Source organism: Mobula birostris, chromosome 31, assembly GCF_030028105.1.
Source record: "Mobula birostris isolate sMobBir1 chromosome 31, sMobBir1.hap1, whole genome shotgun sequence".
Classification (NCBI taxonomy): domain Eukaryota; kingdom Metazoa; phylum Chordata; class Chondrichthyes; order Myliobatiformes; family Myliobatidae; genus Mobula; species Mobula birostris.
This window is the reverse complement of record NC_092400.1, coordinates 11,394,862-11,418,049: the sequence shown is the minus strand read 5'-3', so window position 1 is coordinate 11,418,049 and position 23,188 is coordinate 11,394,862. Positions and strand designations below refer to the sequence as shown.

The 23,188-nt window shown below is 42.5% G+C and overlaps 1 long non-coding RNA gene across 1 annotated transcript in view; it reads left to right on the top strand.

The window, feature by feature from the left end:
• LOC140190920 (uncharacterized) overlaps positions 1-20,138 on the top strand; it is a 35,769-nt gene extending 15,631 nt beyond the window's left edge. Inside the window, exons 2-3 of the long non-coding RNA XR_011883717.1 lie at positions 19,748-19,792; positions 20,067-20,138. This is a non-coding gene — a long non-coding RNA (uncharacterized lncRNA). The remainder of the gene's footprint in view (positions 1-19,747; positions 19,793-20,066) is intronic.
• Positions 20,139-23,188: the final 3,050 nt, after the last annotated feature.

The window sequence follows — 23,188 nt, the reverse complement described above, 5'->3', positions numbered from 1 at the left end:
AGTTTACCTTGTTAAGATCTTGCGTCTAATTGTTTACACTTTTTCTGTACCTGTTATACTTTATTTTGCATTTCTGAATTTGTTTAAACTTGTATTGTTGGAGCGTTTCTGGGGGGTTAGGACATATAGCAAATAACATCAACAACTAACTTTAGCCACCGTTCTTCAAACCTGAATATAAACTGTAGCTTAAATTGAAAATGCAGCTCTGAACAATGGGTTCCCAAGAGATATGAACCACAGTTAATGGGAAGACCAGACAATGCTGATTAAAATGTATTCAGGTGTCTTCTGTGGTGTGGCTGCAGGGCAGGAGGTATGAAGTTTGAGTTTCGTTCAGGAAAAGCATCGTGAATGAGTTGTAAATATGGAATTATCCTTTGATCTTTAGCACATAAAATATTGTGTACTGTTGGGTCAAGCAGACCTCTTCCTCCAAAGGGTCTCTGTATGATGCCTGATGCGTCTCATTTTGTCGAATAAAGCCACTACTTCATGTCTAGCACTACTTTTCTCCATGACTTTGTTCGTGAGACAACAATACTAACAATGCACTATATAATGATTTGATGTGTAGGAACAATATATAAGATAAACTTTTCATTGTATCTCAGTACCTGTGACAACAAACTAACTACAATTGTCCAAGTCTGTGCAAGTCCAGCATCATGGTGCAATATGCATCTGGGACATTTATTAAAATGTGAAAGGTTCACCTTAGCAATTATTTCATCTACCCACACAACTTGGAGTATGCCTGGGATGTTTTACTTAGGCTACGTCCACACTACGCCGGATAATTTTGAAAAAAAATTTTTTCTCTTCGTTTTGACCCTCTGTCCACACTAAAACGGCATTTTCATCCCCCAAAAATGGAGATTTTCAGAAACGGTCTCAAGAGTGAATAAATCTGAAAACGTCTAATATCAGTTGCAGTGTGTACGGGGTAACCGGAGCTTTTTAAAACCGCTGTCATGACGTGCCAGAACAGATGGCAGCAGCCCGACATTTCATTGTTTTCTTCTTCTTCTTCTTCTTCTTATTATTATTATTATTACTACTTTATTGTCGCCAAACAATTGATACTAGAGCGTACAATCATCACAGCAATATTTGATTCTGCGCTTCGCAGAACCTAACAATTTCAGAACAGACGGCAACGAGACTGAAGCCAGAAGAGTTAGAAATGTACTCACCAAATACTTTGACCCATAGCTTACTGAATAAATGAGTATACTCACTTTGCCCTGTTTTCTGTCTTTGCTTGTATGAAGGTGGTTTACCTATTTATGCAAGTACTTCTCTGACAATAGGTGTGTAACAGCCTAATGTAACATTGTATGGAAATACAAGATAACATTGATGCAGACATGTTTTATACTTTTAACAAGGTGCTTTATTAATGCAACAGAGTTAGTCAGTTTTTCAATGTTTGTCGTCAGCCGGGTCATACTGTCCGTGAACTCCCTGTCGGTTGCCTCCATACGCTCCAGTATTTGTTTTTTTTTGAGTTTTAATTCCTCCTGCGTGAGAGCCAAGAGCAATTTCTTTTAAGCTTTTCTACTCTGTAACTGGACAAATGCGCACTAACTATACCGTTTCCTCTTCGCTTGTTTTCTGTGTGTCCTGCACGTGCCCAGTAGAGGAGATTCGCCCAAACACCTGTGTTAGTGTGGACAGAGATAGTTTGAAAAATGCTTAGTGTGTACGCCTGTCGTTTTTACTCGAAACCGGCGTTTTCAAAATTATCTGGCGTAGTGTGGACGTAGCCTCAGAGACTTGGTTGGAGTATCTGGTTGAAACAGCTGGGTGTTTCAGCAGCATTAGGGGTGATGGGATGAAAGAGGTTATCAGCATGGCCTCTGGTAGATTTTTCTGTGATCGCCTGTTACACGAGGTACCGATGATGAGGGTATAAGATACCAAAAGAAGTTTGACTGCATGGACAAGGAAATGGCTGAGGACAGAAAAGAGATGAAGGAGGTGGGTGGAATGGCAGGATTTATTGGATTGGTATCAATAATTTGTTTCCTCCAGTAGGTAATAATCTTTTAAAGCACATAGTGATTATTCACACCTTTATTTATACTCAGCTTATTAGGTACACCTGTACGCCAGTGAGTGGCAGTTTTGTGGGTGAAGTTGCTTTGTTAATGAGACAGTTTGGAGGAGAATGGCCAGACTGGTTCAAGCTGACAAGAAGTAACTGCATGCTGAAACGGTAGAGTGCAGATGAGCTTCTCTGAACCCACAACACGTTAAACCTTGAGGTGAATGAACTACAGCGGGAGAAGACCATGAACATGCACCCAGTGACCGCTTCATTACTGTATGTCCAGGAGGTATATGTGAAGGACGAAGGTGCAGAGGATCCCTCCATTTTCACATGAAAACATTGAGCTACCGCTGGCCACCACCTTCACAGTCCCTGCCCTGACTTCTCCTTTATCTAGACTCCCTGGAGGCCAGTCAGTATCTTAGTCCGCCCAGACATCGTGATGTGATGACTCAAAGGGACTCAGTCAGCTGACCCTCTTGCTAACGAGACCTGTTATTGTGGATTATGTTTGCTTCTGGCAAGTCAGCTCAAGCCAATTTCATGTGTAATTGCAGTTCTTGTTTTTTTGCTACGGTATTCCCCAACTTACTCAATACAATGAGTTATTCTCCAAAATAAATCAGCCACAGGCCATCACTTAAAAAGCCATTAACTCTAGCAACGAGCTTAAATAAAGTTTGTTAATGCTTCATTCTCTGCCACTCGACATCTACATTCTTGATTAGCAGTGGAGCTTTTCAAGGCCTTGGAGACTTGAAACTGGTAAATTCAGTTGTCTGAATTTCTTAAAGATAAATTGGAATTCAGAGCAGATAGAGGAGTTCAAGGGTAATCTAGAAACTGCACAACAATTCTCATAATCCGTGAGGAAAAAAGTGACTTCTCTCTATTATGGTGGCCCATTGGGAGGTCAAAGTAATTCAATATGAATCTTTTGCTACCTGTAAGCTATTTAAAGTTGACTGCTATTTTGCAATATCATCAGAGCTACTGTTCTAAATTAATAGTAGATTATTGTCAGCCATTTATCATCTTCCACATATTTAAGGCTCTTCCATGAAAAGAACCAGAGAAGATACAATAATGCAGCTTGTATCAGTGACAGCTTTGTAGAAAGAACACCATATTGCTGAATTCTTGTTGTTATTTAAATTCCGGATGAACTTGTGGACAGGAGGGCTGGCAGGGCTGGGGCGTGCAAAGCGACAGAGATAGTTGAACGTGACCTTCCCTGCTTTATTTACTCCAGATGTATTCGTTGGAGGATTTTGTTTAATAGTTGACTTCCCATCTGGGTTGAAAAGTTTAGGAAATGTTTATCTGAAAATTTCATTTATAACTTTGTGTCTGTTCCAATTTCCATTTTAGCATTTCATTTAAAAGGCCATCACTGGATTTCACTGGAATTGGATTATGGGACTAATCTGGTCACATGCAGGCAAACAGGAATTTAGTGCCATGCACCTGCCAGTGCCTTTTTTTTTAACCCAACTTCTTCATTGCTGTAATATTCCCAGACTTCATAACCAATTGCAATATTAAAAGGACAATGCAAAGATAAAACTTTATTGGATTCCTGGATTGGAAACCCCCATAATAAATTACCTAAATGAAAAATCCACAGTAAATATGCTTTCCTGGTTGGGTTATTGAGACTTGTGTGTATCCATAGGGAGATTGTGTTCCCTTTTGATTGTACAAGGTGCCTACCGTGAATCTGAGATGCAGAGGCACAGGAAGTCAATAGCCAAGGATAAATGTCGGAAGTGCTTTAATGATTTGAGCAGGATAGGTAAGTTGAGCTCAGTAACGCTTTAATGTATCATGTTAATCTCCTCACTATGAGTTCTTCAGACCTTTTCTCGCCATGTATATTTCCTCAATTCCTATCTATCCTGCACTATAGATTCTTAATTTCAAACTTTATATGCAATGTCTGTCATCTTTCATAAGTGCCTTCAACACAGATGATTACTCCACTACATAAAAGTTGCTGCCTGGCCTGCTGCGTTCACCAACAACTTTTATTTGTGTTGCTTGAAATTCCAGCATCTGCAGATTTCCTCGTGTTTGCCTGATTACTCCACTAACTTCTTAGCCTCCTTGCATGCAAGGGAATTACTAAGTCTGTGGGCAAAATCAAGAATAGAAGGTGACCTTTCAGACACCTGTATTAGGAGGACGGTGTGCTTGCCCATTATTGGTAGGCCTCACATCTACACGTAGACAGAATTAAACATCATTTTCCCAGCAGAGTTTGTGGCATCCACACAAATTGACTGAATGCCAAAAGAGACTGATCTTTTTCTTAATAATATGGTTAAACATTCTTTTCTTAATATTTCAAATTTATGTCTTCAATACCATTCAGGATTTTGTGTATTCTGTATGAGGTCTCAAAAGGAGACCGCAGTAACTCTGGATAGAAGCTCGTCATTTCAGGTTATTCACCTCCTGATGATCACATCGCAAGTGAATAAAGGAGCATTTCTCTTCTCTTGCATGTGCGGTTCCTCGTTAACAAAGAGTTGTCCATGTAAGAAGAGATGAATGCTGTACTTCAGGAGATGGAGAAGCTGAAAATATGTGTGGCTAGACAACAAGGTTACAGAAAGGTTGCTTTCGTTTTGATTGGTGGAATTCCAGAAAGGTTGACATTATTCCACGTGCGGGCAAATAGTGCAAATTTGGGCAGACGAATGGAAGCATCCAAGAAGTACCAACTCGGCCTTCAAAAAAAGTTGAGTAGAGAGGGAATTGTTTGTTATATGTGGGGTACTTGGTCCAGATGAGAAAAGGTATTCACCCGACAGGCTGCTACTGTCTCTCAACACCTGCGAAAATTGTCTGAGGCTCCTCAGACTCTGGTGTCCTGTCACGTTGTAAAAACTTTTCTTCTGTCTCTGCACTGACGGGACAAGAATGGCTTCCTTTGAGATGTTTTTTCTCTCTGTCAGTCTGCTTTTGGAAAAAGCAGCAGACTTCAGGTGTCCCTGTGGCTCTTGTTGGTTCTGCTTGTCCTTCTGTTCCTGCTGCTTCTGTTCTTCTTCATCTCCATCCATGATTCAGCAGCCAAAACATGGTTTTACAAACAACGTGTCATCGCATCAACACCATCTCTGTCTCCCTGAAGTGAAAGACATTCTTTACTTTGGTGCTTTACAGCCAATGAGTGGTTTTTGAAGTGTGGTTGCTAAATAGGAAACAGAAGTAGCATTTATAACTACATAATAAGGAAAAGAGGGGCATTTCTCTGTTTAACACAGAACTTCTTTTTGATGTAAACATATATCACTTGATCATCCTCTCTGCTCAGAATGTGATGATTTCAAACAGAAAAAATGGTTTAAAAGTAATTGTTACCCAAAAGTTCACCTCTGCTCAGTAGCAATAAATGAGCTGTGTTGTGTCGCCGTTGCTTTGAATTCTGCCTCTGAAGTTCATTTCATTTACTGATTCCATTAAATTCATTGGTGGGGATAGATTTTAGATGTGTGTTTTGTAAATACTTTTGTCCATTATCTTGTACTTTTAATTTATTAAACAAATCATGCACAATTCTATCCATGAGTCAGAAAGTTTACCCAGTAAGTAACAGAGCTCAGCAGATCAGAAAGCTCCCATGATTCACTGCAAGTTTGATTTCCTGTCTGCTTGCTGTATGATTATGACTTTTGTCAGAGGCTTAGGTCACTTGTAATGTCCACTGTTGCTTGTTTTCTATTGAACTCTGCTTGGATTATTGCATGGAATAATAGCTGGATTGCCTTATCAGTGCTACCCTTCACTGGCATCACTGCAAATAAATAACGAACACTTGGACAAGATGGCGGCGCGTGCGAACACTGCAGCCTCTCGGGGGCCAACCAAAGGTGTTTTTTTCTTTGTAAAATTAGTTTTTTTACAATCCAAAGACAATTGTACTCCAAGAGCTTTGAGTATTGCAGGCATGTCGATCAGAGTAGCTGGGCTGGTGTCGGCTGAGAATGTTGGGCAAGGGGTCGGCCGGGATATCAGTGGAGCCTGTCAGGATGTCGGAGGAACCGGTTTGGGTAGAGGAGCTGAGCTGACCTGGCTGCAGACGGTGATGCTGCCCGCTACTCGGAAGCACCGAAATTGGTGCAGTATAACTGTGGAAGATTGTCTCAGACATTTCACTTGCGATTGAAAGACTCTGTTGGACAATGATAACGTAAGTTGCTGCAGGCCTATTATCCCTGTCTGACGACATGGGAGCTGTGTAGCCTCAGTTGCAGCAAGGTCTAGGCCTCAAGCCTTGGGCTTGCCTGTTGCTACAAACCAGCTGAGAAGACGCAGAAGCATTACAGTATGGCCTCCGCAATCAATGGGGCCTGGCCTCTTCCATCAGTGCTGCCCTCCTGTGTTCAAGTGGTGGAATGACAGGCTGGATTGCGTGTGTCTGCACGCTGCTGGGAGATTGTACCATCGATTGCTGGATATTGTCACTCAGGGTCTTGGACTATATGTGTGTTTTTTTTTCCGAGTGAATATGCTTCTTTGCTCGCTATTTTGAATTGGTCACTCGCTATCTTGAATGTTTGCTTGCTATTTTGAAGGTTTTGCACCTTGGCCCCAGAGAAATACTGTACTGTTCAGCAGTAATTATGTATGGTTTGAATGATAATTAAACTTGAGTTGATTTGATTAAATTTGAAAGATTCTGGATGATGTCCACAATCCATCTCCTGCACCACTGGCATGTTACTGTCTCCACTTAGCTTGACTTGCCATTGATTCTGTTTGTCGAGATTGTACAAAGTGTGAAAGAAGATATTTGTGCCCTTTAACAACCGCCATTTTCCCAGCTGCAGACAGAAACAAAGCCAGAAGATGTTTACTGCCATATGGGTTGCACAGGTGATGGTTTCTTGTGGGACTGATGAACTTATTCCCATTTCAGGTTACAAAGTCATGTTGGGAATTACACACAGATTTATCTGTCAATTGGAGTTTACTTCTCAGATTGCATCTGGAGAATCATACTGTGCCCTGATTTGCAATGACTCGGAGGGAAATTGTGTCATTATACTGGTAAAAGCACCCATACAATGAGCCTTAAAATCACAGCTGGTGGAGAGATATTGTAAATATGTCTAGAACTAAGGATAAATGAATAACTCATGATTGACAAGCTCATTAATAAATCATGGTGAGTCTCACAAGTGGTGCTATTTGTCATGTTTGAACTGCTGATCATGAAGTGTTCTATTCATAACAACACATTTTAAATCTAATTTTAATTCATTTATATTATGATAACATTGAAAGATTCACGATATGAAAAAAATGATCTCTGCTGTTCCAAGCCAGATGTTGTAAAATGTTCACATATTTTAGAACAGTTAATAAATCCATCACAGAGTATTTTCCTTTTATCTAATGCATTTTCAAGCAGTTGAAGCTTTTTCATTAGCTTCGACTGGAACTCAAGGTGCTCACAAGGCAAAAGCATTCATTTCTTCCTGAGACGCCGTGCCTCATCTACTGCACAGATTCCTTCACTGTTCTTCACACATAGGATGAGCCATGAGATTGATAGCCACTGTACAACTGGTTTAATCTGAAAGGTGAGCTAGATCATATTCAAAGTTTCAAAAGTCCAATTTAATGTCAGAGAAATGTATACAATATATATCCTGAAATGCTTTTTCTTCGCAAACATCCACGAAAACACAGAAGTGCCCCAGAGAATGAACAACAGATAAACATAAGAACCCCATAGTTCCCCCCACCCCAGGTCCCCTCCCTCCTGTGCGTAAGCAGCAGTGAGCAACAATCTCCTCTCCCCCCACCGGCAAAAAAAAAAGCAAAAAGCAAGCATTGGTGCCACCACCAAGCACTCAGCGTGAACAAAGCAATAGCAAGACACAGACTTGCAGTTGTCCCAAAGACTTCGCATTACACCTGGCATTCGACATACTGAAGATGCTGTACCGCAGATGTCAGTCATATGTGTGTTTATGTGTGAGTGCAAGGGAGGAGAGGGAGGAGAGAGGGAGAGAGAGAGAATGTGTGTGTGTGTGACAGATAGCATGTTTGTTAGAGATATTCATTTTGTGTGTGGGTGTGTCCCAGTGTGAGAGAGAGAGAGGGAGAGAACGAGAGAACATGAACTTGTCTGTGGATGCATGTGTCTGAGAGTGAATCAGAGAGATAGAGATATTCATTCTGTGTGCGGGTGTGTGTGTGTGTGTGAGAGAGAGAATGAGTTTCTATGCATAAAAACAGTGTGTGTGTGTGTGTGTGTGTGTGTGTGTGTGTGTGTGTGTCTGCCTGTGTGCTTGCGAAAGAGGCTGTGTGTATATTCACATGCATGTGTTGAGGATGTGTACTGTCTTTATGGCTGAGTGAAGACTCCAGACGTATTGGATCACTTTGCCCTTTGAACTAAGGTCCAGCTTGTCAAGATAACCGGTGTGCAAGAGCTACCCTGCACTAAGAAAATTCGTGCACAGGCATTTCCCATTCCCCAGAACTCGAATGGAAGCAAGCCATCTTCAATACCAAGAAACTCACCTTCACGCTTCACCCGAATCCACCTGTCACCCACCAGCTCATACACCCTCCCCCACCCTTTTGTTTTGGCTTCCTCTTTATTTCTAGTTCTGATGAAGGGTCTAAGTCCAAAATGACAACAGTTCTTTTCCCTCCATGGAGGCTTCCTGACCTGCTGAGTTCCTCCAGTGTTTTTTTTATGTGTTGGTGTATTTAAAACACTAAATCGCCAGGAGTACCAATTCACTTTTCTACTCACTTTTCATTAAGAGCAAACAACTCATTTACTCAAAAGCTTTAATTTCCACTTACTGTTATTAACACAAATGATGTCATTTGATTGCCATAATTTATTACCTTGGTTCAGTAAAGGTCCTGGCCTAACTTCTGTGGGATGTATTCAATAATCCAGAGGGCAAGTTTATAGTTTTGTCTTGAAGCTTAATCTCACTGGGTGTTAAAGGCAGTGTTTAAGGTTCTTAGTGTTTTTAAGTTGATCGAATTTATAAAGAATTTATAAAGAAGCTGCATTTTAAAAGAAAATCTGTAGCTACTAAATGATGCAAATGTGGGCAGTATAAGTAGAAATGGTAAAAACAAACTTAGTTTACAGAGCCAATTGTATGTAGAATTTTTTTCCAGTCATTGTCTTCATTTTCCTGCAGTTTTTTTTCCCCAATCTCTTGATCTTGGTTCTGCATAATTCTATTCCATGGAGCTGTTCGTTATAACAGTGTGCTTGGACAGCTTTGAAAATGGAAATCTGTTTGGATCAATGGCTGCATAAAGAAACGTTAACACAACAAAATTATAAATCCCCGACCTGATGGTTTGGCTGTAGTGAGATGGAATGCTTAGTTGTGATCTTTCGCAGTTTGAAATCGGAAGGATCGTAACAAATTGGTAAACTACATGGTTATCCTTACAACGAGGTAGAGATAAAGTAGGGAAATCTCTATAACATCTTTATCTCTTAACTACTATAACATCTTATGGATGTTAGCCATAACATCCTCGTTATGGATGATTTGGCTGACATCCATCAGTGGAAAATGGCTGCAATTCATCTTTTAGAAAATAGCTGAGAAAATCATAAGATGTTTAGGCAGAGTCAACATGGTTTTATGAAAGAGAGATAATGGTTGCAGTCTTTTTTACCAGCAAGATAACTAGTACTGATAGTGTATTTGGATTTCCACAATTTTTTGATAAGGACCTGCATAGGATCATCAGATAAGGATTCATCACAATGTTGGCCTGACTCATGAAAAAAGTAACTAGGTTTAAATGGGTACTTTCTGGTTGGCCATCTGTGATAACAGAGTGCCAAGGATTTTGCTACTGCAGTTCAGCTGTTTCCAATTATCTAGAATCTGATTTGCTACTCTTCAGTGCTGTTGAAACAGTGAATTACCTTAACACTGCTTCTGACGTCCCTGTATAAAGATTAGTTGTAAGTTCCGCTAGACAATATTGTGAAGTTTCCCTGTTTAGTGCCGTGCTTGTTGCACTGTGACTCAATTGTTCTGTTGCAAGTTCTTGCAGATGCTGGCATTGGGACTTGCAGCTGCAATCTCAGCTGCCAGCATTTACAGGAACGTAACAGAGCGATACAAATAGAATTCTTCCAGTTACCTGTGTGGTATTGCTATTAATGAATAGATATGGCACAGATTGGTGGGGGGGGGGGTAGTGGTAGACGGTGGGGAAAATTCTCCTTAGCTGTCATGGCATTTAGTAGGAGAGGTGGTTAGAAATTGGAAAACAACGTCTGCAGGGGCTGAGTTCTTTATGTAAGCAGGTTACAAAGATTCCCTGGGTATTTCTGGCAGCAGGTTCCCAAGGAGATAACAGTAAGAAATAAAGCTATATGAGTACAGATTTGAGGACAGGGACTTTTGACAAGTAGACAATGCAGGGAAATTGCTGTGCATGTGTGCTGTGCCTCTCCCTGCTCCTATGTGCTGGAAGAAAAGCTGTTGAAGTCACCTCAGCTTGGACCATGGGCAGGAAAGGTCTGGAGGGATAAGGGGCCAGATATGAGCAAATAGGACTAGATGGGCATTTTGTTTAGCATGGATGAATGTGCCAAATGGTCTAATTCCATGATGCGCTGTAAGTCTCTGAAATTGGTGTGATCAACAGCAAAAGTCTTCAATGATCTGGAGGCTGATGGTAACTATGATTGTAAACTCCATGGCCAGATACCCAGAGATGTTTGCAGTCCTTTTTTTTCTGCTTACATTGACGTTCAGCTGCACATGACTGTTATGGAAATGCGAATGTGAATGAAAGGTACAGACAGTAGGTGAGTGTAGAAAATGAATGCAAATGGTTGTGAGGTGTAGAAAAGAGATTACCCACTCTGGCAGGAGCAACAGAAACACTGAATGTTATTTAAATGCCATGGGACTAATAAACATTGGTCTTTGTAGATATCTGGATTTTTTTGTACAAGAACATGAAAGCTAGCTTTTAGATTGAGATTTATTTATCACTTGTACATTGAAACATACAGTGGAATGCATAGTTTGTGCTAACAGGCAACAAGACTGGGGATGCGCTGGGGGCAGCCACACATTCTGGAGGTATCGGGTATTCCTGTCGTGCTTGGCAGAACAACACAGAATACGACATAGAACACAACAAGGAACAAAAAAAAAAGCTCTTTCCACACGCACACGAACTTGAAATTGAACTCAAACGCAAACTCGCACACGCACACACAGTCCTTCAACTTCAGGACAGGCCTCCAGTCTTCAGTCTCCAAGCTTTGACCTCTCGGCTTTGACTTCCAGACATCCAAACGAAACCCACACCCCCTCCCCACCCTGACTAGCCAGTGATGAAACCCCAAACCCTGGGCACACCAACTAACCAGCCCTCGTGACGGACCAGCCCCCAAACTTGCTTGTGCCTCCGGCTCGCGTGGACTCATCCAATCCCATAACGGCCTAGGATCTACGGATGTCTTTCGTCACCCATCCATGTCGCTGACCTTTGAGCGCGGAGTGGAGGCAATGACTCCGGATGTCTTTCAAACCATGTCCACATTGCTGGCCTACAAGTGCAGAATGTGGAGTCAAGGCCTGACCTCTAACTTCCCACATCCCTGTCCCCAAACCCTAACCTGGTCCCTATCTCCCCTCCCTGTGACCAAAAACCATCCTGCCAGACTTATGGAAACAGCAAAGTCTGAGCCACTCTCTTGGCATAGACCACAGCTTGGGACCGTATTAAGGAGAACTTTTAATGCAAGGGGCCAAGAGTACAAGGCATTATTGCCATAAAGAGGCAGAGCTTTGGTGAGACCACATATGGAGTACTGTTTGCAGATCAGAGGAGGTTCACCTGATAAGAATGCAAGGGTTGAATTATGTAGAAAGACCAAATATATTGACCTATACAGACCAGAATTCAAAAGAGAGGTGGTCTTATTGAGATATATGGTTATAAGGATGCTCGATGCTGTGAGGACTTTCACCTACAATGAAATTTAGAAGTGGGGAATAGAAATGAATAAAAGGATGGAGACACATGAGACTACAGTTGACAGAATGGACCTGATCTGTTGAGTTCCTCCAACACTTTGTGTGCTGCTTAGGATAAAAGGTTGCCTATTTAAGATAAGGAGGAGCTGGGTTTGTATAGCTTTTCGTAGAGGGTTATGAAACTTTGGAATTCTCAGATATGTGAATGCAGTCATTACATATAGGCATCTTCAACGAGAAATGCCTCAAAAAGTCTACATCCATCTATCCATCTTTTAGGACCCCCATCACCCAGGACATGCCCTCTTCTCATTGCTACCATCAGGGAGGAGGTAGAAGAGCCTGAAGGCCCACTATGTATGTGTGTGTTACCATAGTGATTAGCACAATGCTTTGCAGTACAGGCAACCCAGGTTCAAATCCCACCTCTGCCTGTAAGGAATTTTGTATGTTCTCCCTGTGACTGAATGGGTTTCCTCCAGGTGCTCTGGTTTCCTCCCACAGACCGAACACATACCAGTTGGTAGGTTAACTGGTCATTGTAAATTGACCCATGATTAGGATAGGATTAGACCAGGGGATTGCCGGGCAACGTGGCTCGAAGGGCCGGAAGGGCCTATTCCAGACTATGGAAAAATATACTACTTACTGTAAATCACAGATTATATTATTACTATATATTGCAATGTACTGCTGCTGCATAACAACAAATTTCACCACATATGCCGGTGATATTAAACCTGATTCTGATATGTACTGGATATTTGAGGCTGAAATGAATGGATTTATGTATTACCAGGGTTATAGATTTGAACTAGTAGCCTGATGAATGATGATCTAGTTGACTAGCAGAGCAGACTTCAGGGGCTGGGGCTGTATCACTGACTCCCGCCGCTTATGTTCTTGCATTACAGTATAGCAAAAAATTCCATACACTGTACATCGTATTTGCTTTGATCCTGGTAACTTACTACTGGCCTCATTAGTCGGAATCCTTTCAACTCCAGGAATCCAGTGTATGTTGTGGCTGGAATGGTGTGGCTGTTTGAAAAGAAAGCAAGCTTACAGGAACTATTTTATGACCAGGGGAATTTTGAAATTCTTTGGGACCACAACACAAGGAAATAATCGAGAAAGCAACATGCACTTTATAATTCAGTAAAGTAGTGCATAGATCTAGTGCGCAAATCCCAGTGCAGCCTTAATGTTCAGAGAGCACGAGATCCGGATGAGTAATGCACAAACTGTTCTAATTTTCTTGACTGCTTATAATTTTTGGATTGATTTTATGTATTCTATGGGCAATTGATGGACATGTTTATCCTCATTTGCTTGCGTACCCCGTAACTGGGTTGCCAAACCAGCAGAAATGGATCACTCAGTTGGAGTCTGGATTACTAGAACTAAGAAAGTTGTATTAAAGAAACAAGCAACACAGTATTCTAATCAAAAGGATATTAAATGCAACAGTTCAGCAATGATAAACACACATGTAGACAGAATTAAGATAACAGGATTAATCAAGCTCTATCGTTGTCTAGGGGTAAATGACCAGTTTCAAAGTGATGCAAAGTTCAGTTCAATTTAGTTCAGTTCAGTTCGCAGTAATCGCTGCCATGGCGATGGACAGTGGGGGGAAGGAGAGAGAGAGCAAAACGAATGAATATTCAAAACGACTTCCACACAGACCTTCGCAGTCAGCTTTCGGGCGAGTCCTTTGTGATGTCATCTGAGGTCACCGACCGTGACCCCTTCGTTTCCAGATACGATCGTTTCCCTGCAGTGAACCTGGCACCCAGGCAAGGGTGGACACACACCAGGTTTTCGCCGATCGTGCCTTTCCACCCTGTGCGTCTATGGCCCGGTACTTCCCACCGACTTGTGAGAGATGCACCGCTTCCAGGGTCCTGTTACCTCGGGTGTCGTGTGTGTCTTGCCTTAGCAAACCTATCCCTTTTTATCCCCCTGCTGGGGTATTGCCTGTCCATCACTTCAAACAGTTCAGGGTTCAAAGGGGGAGCCGAGCTTGACAGCTCTCCTTCCTTCATTAACATCTCCAACTGCTGCTCCATTGTTTTCCTTATCTCTCTCTCTCCTGAAGACAGGTGGCAGACCAACTGCTGATTCCACTGGTTCCAGCCCAGGCCAGCTACATCTTAATCTATGTGTATTCTTGTCACACTTCCCCCCTTTAAGGATTTTTACCGGGGGTAAAAATTACAAACATGAATACATTATTTGATACACACAAATATACATCTTTATCAGCTATTTGGCTAATACAGCGAATTTGAAGTTGTCAACACCTTGACAGACAGTCAGCAATCACATTTTCCGTCCCTTTTATATGTGTTATTAATAATCCCTTAGACCAAGCTCCAAATTAGCAAACTTCATAGTGGCCAAAAACACTGATGAATTGCGATCAATGTAACCTCTCATTGGGTTTCGTCCCGGACCACAATAACAAGGGTCGTCCCATTCCGACTTAGTTTTCTCTCGCAAGGGCTTAGTAGGAGGGGGAGGGGTGGTAACCGCAGAGTTATTGCAAAACTTCCTACAGTACCCCACCAACTCCAAGAGCCTTCTGAGGGCCCTCTTGTCTGTTGGGGTTGGGAGGTCAGCGATAGCCTGCACTGTAGCTTGCATCGCTGCCAGCTGCCCCTGTGTCACCACAATTCCCAGGTAAGTGACCTTCGTGTGGCCGAACTCATTTTTTTCAAGGTTCACTATCAAGCTGGCTTCAGACAGCTGTATTACATCGCCAATACACACCTCTGTGTTCGTCAGTCCTTTAGTCACTGAATTACTCATTCTATAGGGCTGTTGCTTGCTAGGCTGCCCTATTGTAACAAGCACCACCCAACGTCCCAGTTCTTTGCATTGCCTCGGGACAATCAAACACACATGTGCGAGTTGTTTAATTACTTCTCCTAAAGAGTCGCTTTGTTCGGGGATTAAGGGAGAGACCTTATCAGCAGGGCTGGCCAGAACAATAGCCTTCTCCCATCTGGTCGATACCATAATCATCTTTTCAAAATGTTTTTTTTCTCTTGTCAGGGGGACCCTAGCTTCATTGATTTCCGCGCTAACACCGACTAGGTTTGTTAGCATATCAAAAGCCTGTGACTGTCTCAGTTCGCGTCGGCCATGATCAATAACATCCTCCCTCCTGGGCAGCTGGTAAACCTCTTTCATGATTCCACCAACTGTTTCCTCCAGCACCGCAAAATGTCCACCGGGGGGTACCTTGTGGGCCAGGTTAAAAATCTCATCCCCAGAACTCTTTTGCACCACCCTACATTCCTCATCTGTGGGTACGGTACTTGGTTTCCCTTTCTTCCTTAGCACTTCCTCCTCCACACAATAGCCTACTAGTTCCCTTGTTAAGTCTGTGTCAGAGAGAGCTGTCTCTGCCAAAACCATCAGCCCCTCATCTCGCTCCTGCGCCTGCACAAATTCTTTCCTGGCTAATGCTACGTCTGTCCCAGCTCCCTCACTACCTCTTGTCTCACTACACTCCTTCTTTTCACTTTCTACCCCCTTCTCATACAAGGCTGGCAGAAACGTCTCAGCTAAATTTACTACCGCGGTCCCGTGATGAACCTGTGAGTCCATGGGCGGGGCCTCAATGCTGGCAGGCTGACCTGTCAATCTCACTGCTTCGAACACGATTCCCCCGGCGAGGTCATTACCAGCAAGACTTCCACGCCTTTCATCGGTAATTCGGACCTCACCCCGATCGTGACTAATCCAGAGACCAGGTTGCTTTGTAAGTGTATCTGGTGCAAAGGGACTGTCTCTGTCCCTCCCCCAATACCTTTGACCTTGACCTCCCCAGTCTGGGTCTCTGAGCTAAACTCTAATACACTCTTCAGTATCAGTGACTGACACGCTCCCGTGTCTCTCCAGATCCGCACTGGAACTGGTTTTAACCCCTCCTTCACTGACGCCAATCTGGCCGAGATAAACCTCTCGCGCCCTTCCTGAACTTTGGCAGACCTGTCCTTCCCTAGCGGTTTGTTTACCAGCTCGATACAGCCAGTCAAAATCGCCGTTTTTCCTTTTCCCATCTCCTTCTTTGGGGCAAAGCACCTGGATGCAAAGTGTCCAACTTTCCCGCAATTATAACAGACGACCCCAGGAGACTTCCTACCAGACTGCTCCCGGTCTACCTTATCCTTCTCACTAGTCCCCGGCTTACTTTCTGACTTTTCTGGCTGACTCTCCCTGCCGCCCTGACTACCCTTCTGGTAGCCTTTACTCAGGGCAAACTTCATTTTATGCGTCAACGCATACTCATCCGCTAACTTAGCAGTTGCGGCTAACGTGGCTGCCTCTTTCTCATCTAGGTAGGGTCTCATACCCTCAGGGACACAACCTTTAAACTGCTCAATCAGGATCAGCTGTAGCAGTCTGTCATAATCCCCCTCTACCCCCTTCGAGGCGCACCAACGCTCACAATATGTCTGCATCTCACGGGCAAACTCTAAATATGTGCGGTCCCACTGCTTCCTCGCATTCCGGAACCTCTGCCGGTATGCCTCTGGGACCAACTCATAAATCCTGAGGATGGCCTCTTTCACCACCTCATACCTCTGGGCATCTTCCGCGGACAAAGCTGAGTAAGCTTCTTGGGCTTTCCCTTTCAGTACACTCTGAAGCAAAACAACCCACTTATCCCTCAGCCAGTCCTGACTTGTAGCAACTTTTTCAAAATGGAGAAAGTACCGATCCACGTCGGTATCGTCAAATGGGGGAACCAGCCTTACCTCCTGGGTTGCCTGGAACCCTCCACCTTAGTTCGGCACGGGCCCCTGCTCTGCCCTTGTCTTTAATTTCTCCAGCTCGAATTCCCTTTCCCTCTGTTTCTCCTCTCACTCCAGCTGTCTCTCTCTCTCTCTGTCCTGCCTTTCTAACTCTCTCTCCTGCCTTTCTAACTGTCTCTCTTTCTCCTGCCTTTCTAACTCTTTCTCTTTCTCCCGCCTTTCTAACTGCTTCTCTTCGTGTTCTAACTGCCGTACCCGGAACTCGTGCTTGAGTCTCAGTTTTTCAAGCTGCACCTGTACCGCGTCTCCAGCAGGTTTTTCAATAGACACCACCTCCAGCTTGCCTTGGGGAAACACACCTTTAGATATATAGTGCTCTATGATAGCTCTGTGTATCTCCTCTCTCCTCATTGTCGACTTCCCCTTAGCAAGATTCAACTGTTTGGCCACAGCTACCAATTCTGATTTCCTGGCATCCTCTAATGCCTCCAAGGTCGGCGCCTTTATAATTTCCTCAGCCTCCATTTCTGCTGTTTGGGAATTTTGACCCAATCAATTTACTCCGTACCAAATTTAGTGTTCAAAATCGCGGACGAGAACCCCACTTACGTTACGTACCCCGTAACTGGGTTGCCAAACCAGCAGAAATGGATCACTCAGTTGGAGTCTGGATTACTAGAACTAAGAAAGTTGTATTAAAGAAACAAGCAACACAGTACTCTAATCAAAAGGATAATAAATGCAACAGTTCAGCAATGATAAACGCACATGTACACAGAATTAAGATAACAGGATTAATCAAGCTCTATCGTTGTCTAGGGGTAAATGACCAGTTTCAAAGTGACACAAAGTTCAGTTCAATTTAGTTCAGTTCAGTTTGCAGTAATCGCTGCCGTGGCGATGGACAGTGGGGGGAAGGAGAGAGAGAGCAAAACGAATGACTATTCAAAACGACTTCCACACAGACCTTCGCAGTCAGCTTTCGGGCGAGTCCTTTGTGATGTCATCTGAGGTCACCGACCGTGACCCCTCCGTTTCCAGATACGATCGTTTCCCTGCAGTGAACCTGGCACCCAGGCAAAGGTGGACACACACCAGGTTCCCGCCAATCGTGCCTTTCCACCCTGTGCGTCTATGGCCCGGTACTTCCCACCGACTTGTGAGAGACGCACCGCTTCCAGGGTCTTGTTACCTCGGGTGTCGTGTGTGTCTTGCCTTAGCGAACCTATCCCTTTTTATCCCCCTGCTGGGGTATCGCCTGTCCATCACTTCAAACAGTTCAGGGTTCAAAGGGGGAGCCGATCTTGACAGCTCTCCTTCCTTCATTAACATCTCCAAATGCTGCCCCATTGTTTTCCTTATCTCTCTCTCTCCTGAAGGCAGGTGGCAGACCAACTGCTGATTCCACTGGTGCCAGCCCAGGCCAGCTACATCTTAATCTATGTGTATTCTTGTCACTCAGCATTAAAGCAAGCCATCTGACTCATCCAGTATGTGCTGACTTTGAGTGCACTCATATTAGCGTTGTATCACTGCCATCCATTCTTTGTCACAGGCCGTTCAACTCTCCCACAAACCCTAAGAGTAATTTACGGTGAACCTGTATATCATTAGAATGTGGGAGAAAACTGGAGCAGTAGAGGAAACTACAGAATTACAGGGAGAGCAGGCGAACTCAACGGAGACGACACCGGATTGAACCCAGGTTATTTAGTAGTCATAGTCATAGTCATAGTCATACTTCATTGATCCCGGGGGAAATTGGTCTTCGTTTCAATTGCACCATAAATAATAATTAGTAATAGAACCATAATAGTTAAATAGTAATATGTAAATTATACCAGTAAATTATGAAATAAGTCCAGGACCAGCCTATTGGCTCAGGGTGTCTGACCCTCCAAGGGAGGAGTTGGAAAGTTTGATGGCCACAGGCAGGAATGACTTCCTCTGACGCTCTGCGTTGCATCTCGGTGGAATGAGTCTCTGGCTAAATGTACTCCTGTGCCCAACCAGTACATTATGTAGTGGATGAGAGACATTGTCCAAGATGGCATGCAACTTAGACAGCATCCTCTTTTCAGACACCACCGTGAGAGAGTCCAGTTCCATCCCCACAACATCACTGGCCTTACGGATGAGTTTATTGATTCTGTTGGTGTCTGTTACCCTCAGCCTGCTGCCCCAGCACACAACAGCAAACATGATAGCACTGGCCACCACAGACTCTAAGGACGTCCTCAGCGTCGTCCAGCAGATTTTAAAGGACCTCAGTCTCCTCAGGAAATGGAGACGGCTCTGACCCTTCTTGTAGACAGCCTCAGTGTTCTTTGACCAGTCCAGTTTATTGTCAATTCGTATCCCCAGGTATTTGTAATCCCCCACCATGTCCACACTGACCCCCGGATGGAAACAGGGGTCACCGGTACCTTAGCTCTCCTCAGGACTACCACCAGCTCCCTAATCTTTTTCACATTTGAGATGTGTGACAGCACCGTTAACTGCGTGCCACTGTATTAGATCAGATCAATTCCATTATTCAAGATAATGATTCCCAACCAAACAATTCTCAAATTTTTATTTTTAAATTTAAAATGCTTGCCTTACTGATTTAATTTATTAAGTATTTTTGAAGTAGCCATTTTAATGAGCTTTGTTGCATTTTATGTAGCGAAATCAACAGCAAAATAGTTTTTCAAAGGAACGGGTATTCCGAAGCTAATGCTTTTTTTCCCTCTAGTTTGTTAAATTCAAAATGGTTTTCCTATGAACCTGATCTTATAGAGAAACACGGTTGATTATTCATGGAAATGTAAGCACAATTTTATTTATACCTCATGAATAAAGTCAGAAACTTGCTTACTGTTCTTCACCTGTGATTTCCTTCCTTCACTCTGACACTTGTCTCTTCATAGGTACCAGAGGATGTCGCTGAATACTTTGGGGAATTTGTTCCTCAGGTAAGACCTGGCATTGGAAATGCAATGGAAAAAAGTTTCTGTGAACTTCACAGAATAACAGAGATTATATTGACGATTTTATTCATTTCAAATGTTTTAGCTGTTAGGCATTTTAAATACTTCTTATGATTGATTAATTTAAGACCTTTTAGTGGCTTTGAATGTCCGATCTTCAGAAATAAAATAGTTTTAGATGCCGGGATAAATTGCAACATTGCTTAGTTGGCTATCAAAGAATTTTCAGCCTTTTCATAACTGGGATTTGTTCTGGCAGTTCCTTGGAGGATGACTTGTAACACACAAAGCCCAGTAGGATACGTGGCCTTACCACCATTAAAGACAGAGACAGTTTTAGAGCCTGGGTTACCACAAGCACAAAGGTAAAAGGCAAATTAAAATTTCTTGGTTCTGGCCTGTTACTTTCTTCACATGTTGAGTAGGTGAATGATGATGTCATCTCTGATGGTTAAATATTACGATTAAATTCAGTAAGTTTAAGTAAGATAGAATTGCCAGTGCTGATGTTCACATTTAAAAAGGCAGCTTTGATGGGCTTAAAAGCGTTTGCATTGTCATTTATTGCAACTTGGTCAGCAGAATGCCATTATTTTCCACTTTACAACAATATCTACTGTTTCGAAGTTTTTCATTGGCTGTGAAGTGCATCTGTTGCCATGGGAATTATGTTGTGCTACATAATTGTACATCTTTTTACACATAGATCCAAGTGTAAGACTTAACATTTACCAATACTGACTTAGTCTACATTTAATGTTACTGTAAATAAGCAATGGAAACAGAGTTTCTTCCATTGGTCTTGATCCACAAAGTACTTTTTTCTCTAAAATGTGTAGAACATATGTAAGGGAAATAAATGAAAATGGGTGACCAGCAATATTACAGTGGAATTATAGCTCTGGTTAGTGACTTACTCAAGGTGTCATTCTGATTGGGAGAGATGGGTTACTTTTATACTTTGGTTATTTAAAACAAAAGAAATGATTATCATTTATATAGAGCCTTTCACATCCCCATGATGCCCCAAAGGGAATAGTTCCTTATTTTTGAAATGCAACTTTTGAATTACAATTACAGACTTGCTCACGACAAAGTCTCTCAAATAGCAATTAATAATAACAGGGTAATTTTTTTGTTGCCAACATTGGTTGTGAGATAAATGTTTTCCAATACACCCTGACCTGTCTTCAGAGACTACAATGACATCGTTTAAATGCATATGAAGAAAATAAAAATCCATCCTAAAATCATGCAGTTGGATAGGTTAATTGGACACTATAAATTTCCCCTTGTGTATGGAAGTGTGTTGGACTCTGGGAGTGATGAGGGTGGGCAAGGAAGATGAGGATACAGGGCAAGTGGACTAGGTTGGAGTAAGATTAATGTTAAAATAGGTGATGGATGGTTGGCATAGCCTCAGTGGGCTGAATGGCCTGTTTCCCATGCTGAATCTCTTTATTAGATTATGAGGACACTCAGTCCTCTTTTATTGTCATTTAGTAATGCATGCATGAAGAAATGATACAATATTTCTCCAGAATGATATCACAGAAACACAAGACAAACCGACTGAAAAACTGACAAAAAAAACACATAATTATGACATATAGTTACAACAGTGCAAAGCAATATCGTAATTTGATGAAGAACAGACCATGGGCACAGTAAAAAAATTCTCAAAGTCTCTCGAAAGTCCCATCATCTCATACAGACAGTAGAAGGAAGAAAAAAAAACTCTTCCTGCCATGAACTTCCAGCGCTGCAAACTTGCCGATGCAGCATCCTGGAAGCACCCGACTTGAGTCCATTCGAAAGCTTTGAGCCTCCGACACTGAGCACCGAGAACCATCTCTGCCAAGCGCTTTGACTCCAGCCCCGGCAACAGGCAATAGGCAAAGCCGAGGATTTGGGGTCTTCTCCTCCGGAGATTCTCGGTCGCACAGTAGCAGCGGCAGCGAAGCAGGCATTTCAGAAGTTTCTCCAGGTGTTCCTCCGTGCTTCTCACGTCTGTCTCCATCAAATCAGGATTGTGCACGGCCCCTAGTTAACACATACAATATCATTTCGGAGCGGCTGCGTGCGCTGCGTCGCACTGCCATCTTCTCCTCCCCCTCCCCTTCCTGAACCCACAATTATTATGAACCCACAATTAAGTTTATGCTCCCCTGATAACTTAATTAATTAATAGTTGCAATTTTTCATGAACATTAAAAATATTCTATTAATTTTGAGGTATTAAGTATATGTGATGGAAGAGCGGAGTATTCCATGTTTTACAATATAATAAATAATTTTTTTTAAGTTTGTGTAATGAAGAAAATAATACATATTTTCTTCAGTTTTCTTGTGTGAACTAGATTACAGACTACATAACAGGAAGTCAAGTGCAAAAAATGACTTTTTTTCAATTTCCATTATTTCCAAGCTGAAGTAGATTAATTTATGAAACGGATTAATTGCATATTGCTCAAAGGGAAAAGGAGGTCTTCATGGAAGGAATTGAGGAAAATCAGAGCTGAGTAAAGAAATTCCCTATAGTGGAACAAAACGTCTCTTGAGGGAAGTGGGAGATGACAGTTTCTGAAAAACGAAGACAAGACAAGGCCACATTCAGACACTGACAGCTTGTGGGATGTAAGTTGACTTGTGTTACAAGGAATGGGGCTAGAAGTAGCTACCACTGTTCCCTGGGGCTTTCCCTGATCTCATCATTAAAAACCTGTTAAAACACTTCTGATGTTGCCACAAGCCAAGTGTGAAAATCCGGCAGTAATGGCCTCGTTACTTCAAAGTAGTGATGTGTGGGACACAACAGCCAATATCATGTGCATCAAGGTGTGATGTGAGCACAGATCTGATTTTGCTATGAAATTTTCATGAAGCCTGCAAGCAGACTTGAGGCATACTGTGATCTAATGTGTTCTCTTGCCTGGCTACTTCTGTGTAATGTGCATGTAGAGGGGAAAAAAATTACCGAAAAAGATTCTACTGCAAAAGGTGATGGACAGCTCACATTGATGAGGGTGAAATCAATTAAGGTGCATCAAATCAGAAACTCATGCAGTCTCAATGTGACAAATATTGGCTGGAACTAAGCAAGCCAGCTGCTGAATATAAAGCTTGACCTCTCCACTGCAGCTGTTTTTATTCAGCTCCAAGGTTACCAGCACTGAATAAAAGGCAGACATTTACTACAGTTGTTTCTTGGCAAATGTCTTCAAAACTAATGGGCAGAGCATGGATTTTTATTTAGTTCTTGTCGTTTTTTTAAAAACTAGTCAGAAGGAAATAAAGGATCTAAAATGGGTAAATATGAAACAGTCAATTCACTATGTGGTAAAGCACTTTGAACTTGGGATGAAGTCTCCTTTTAGTTTA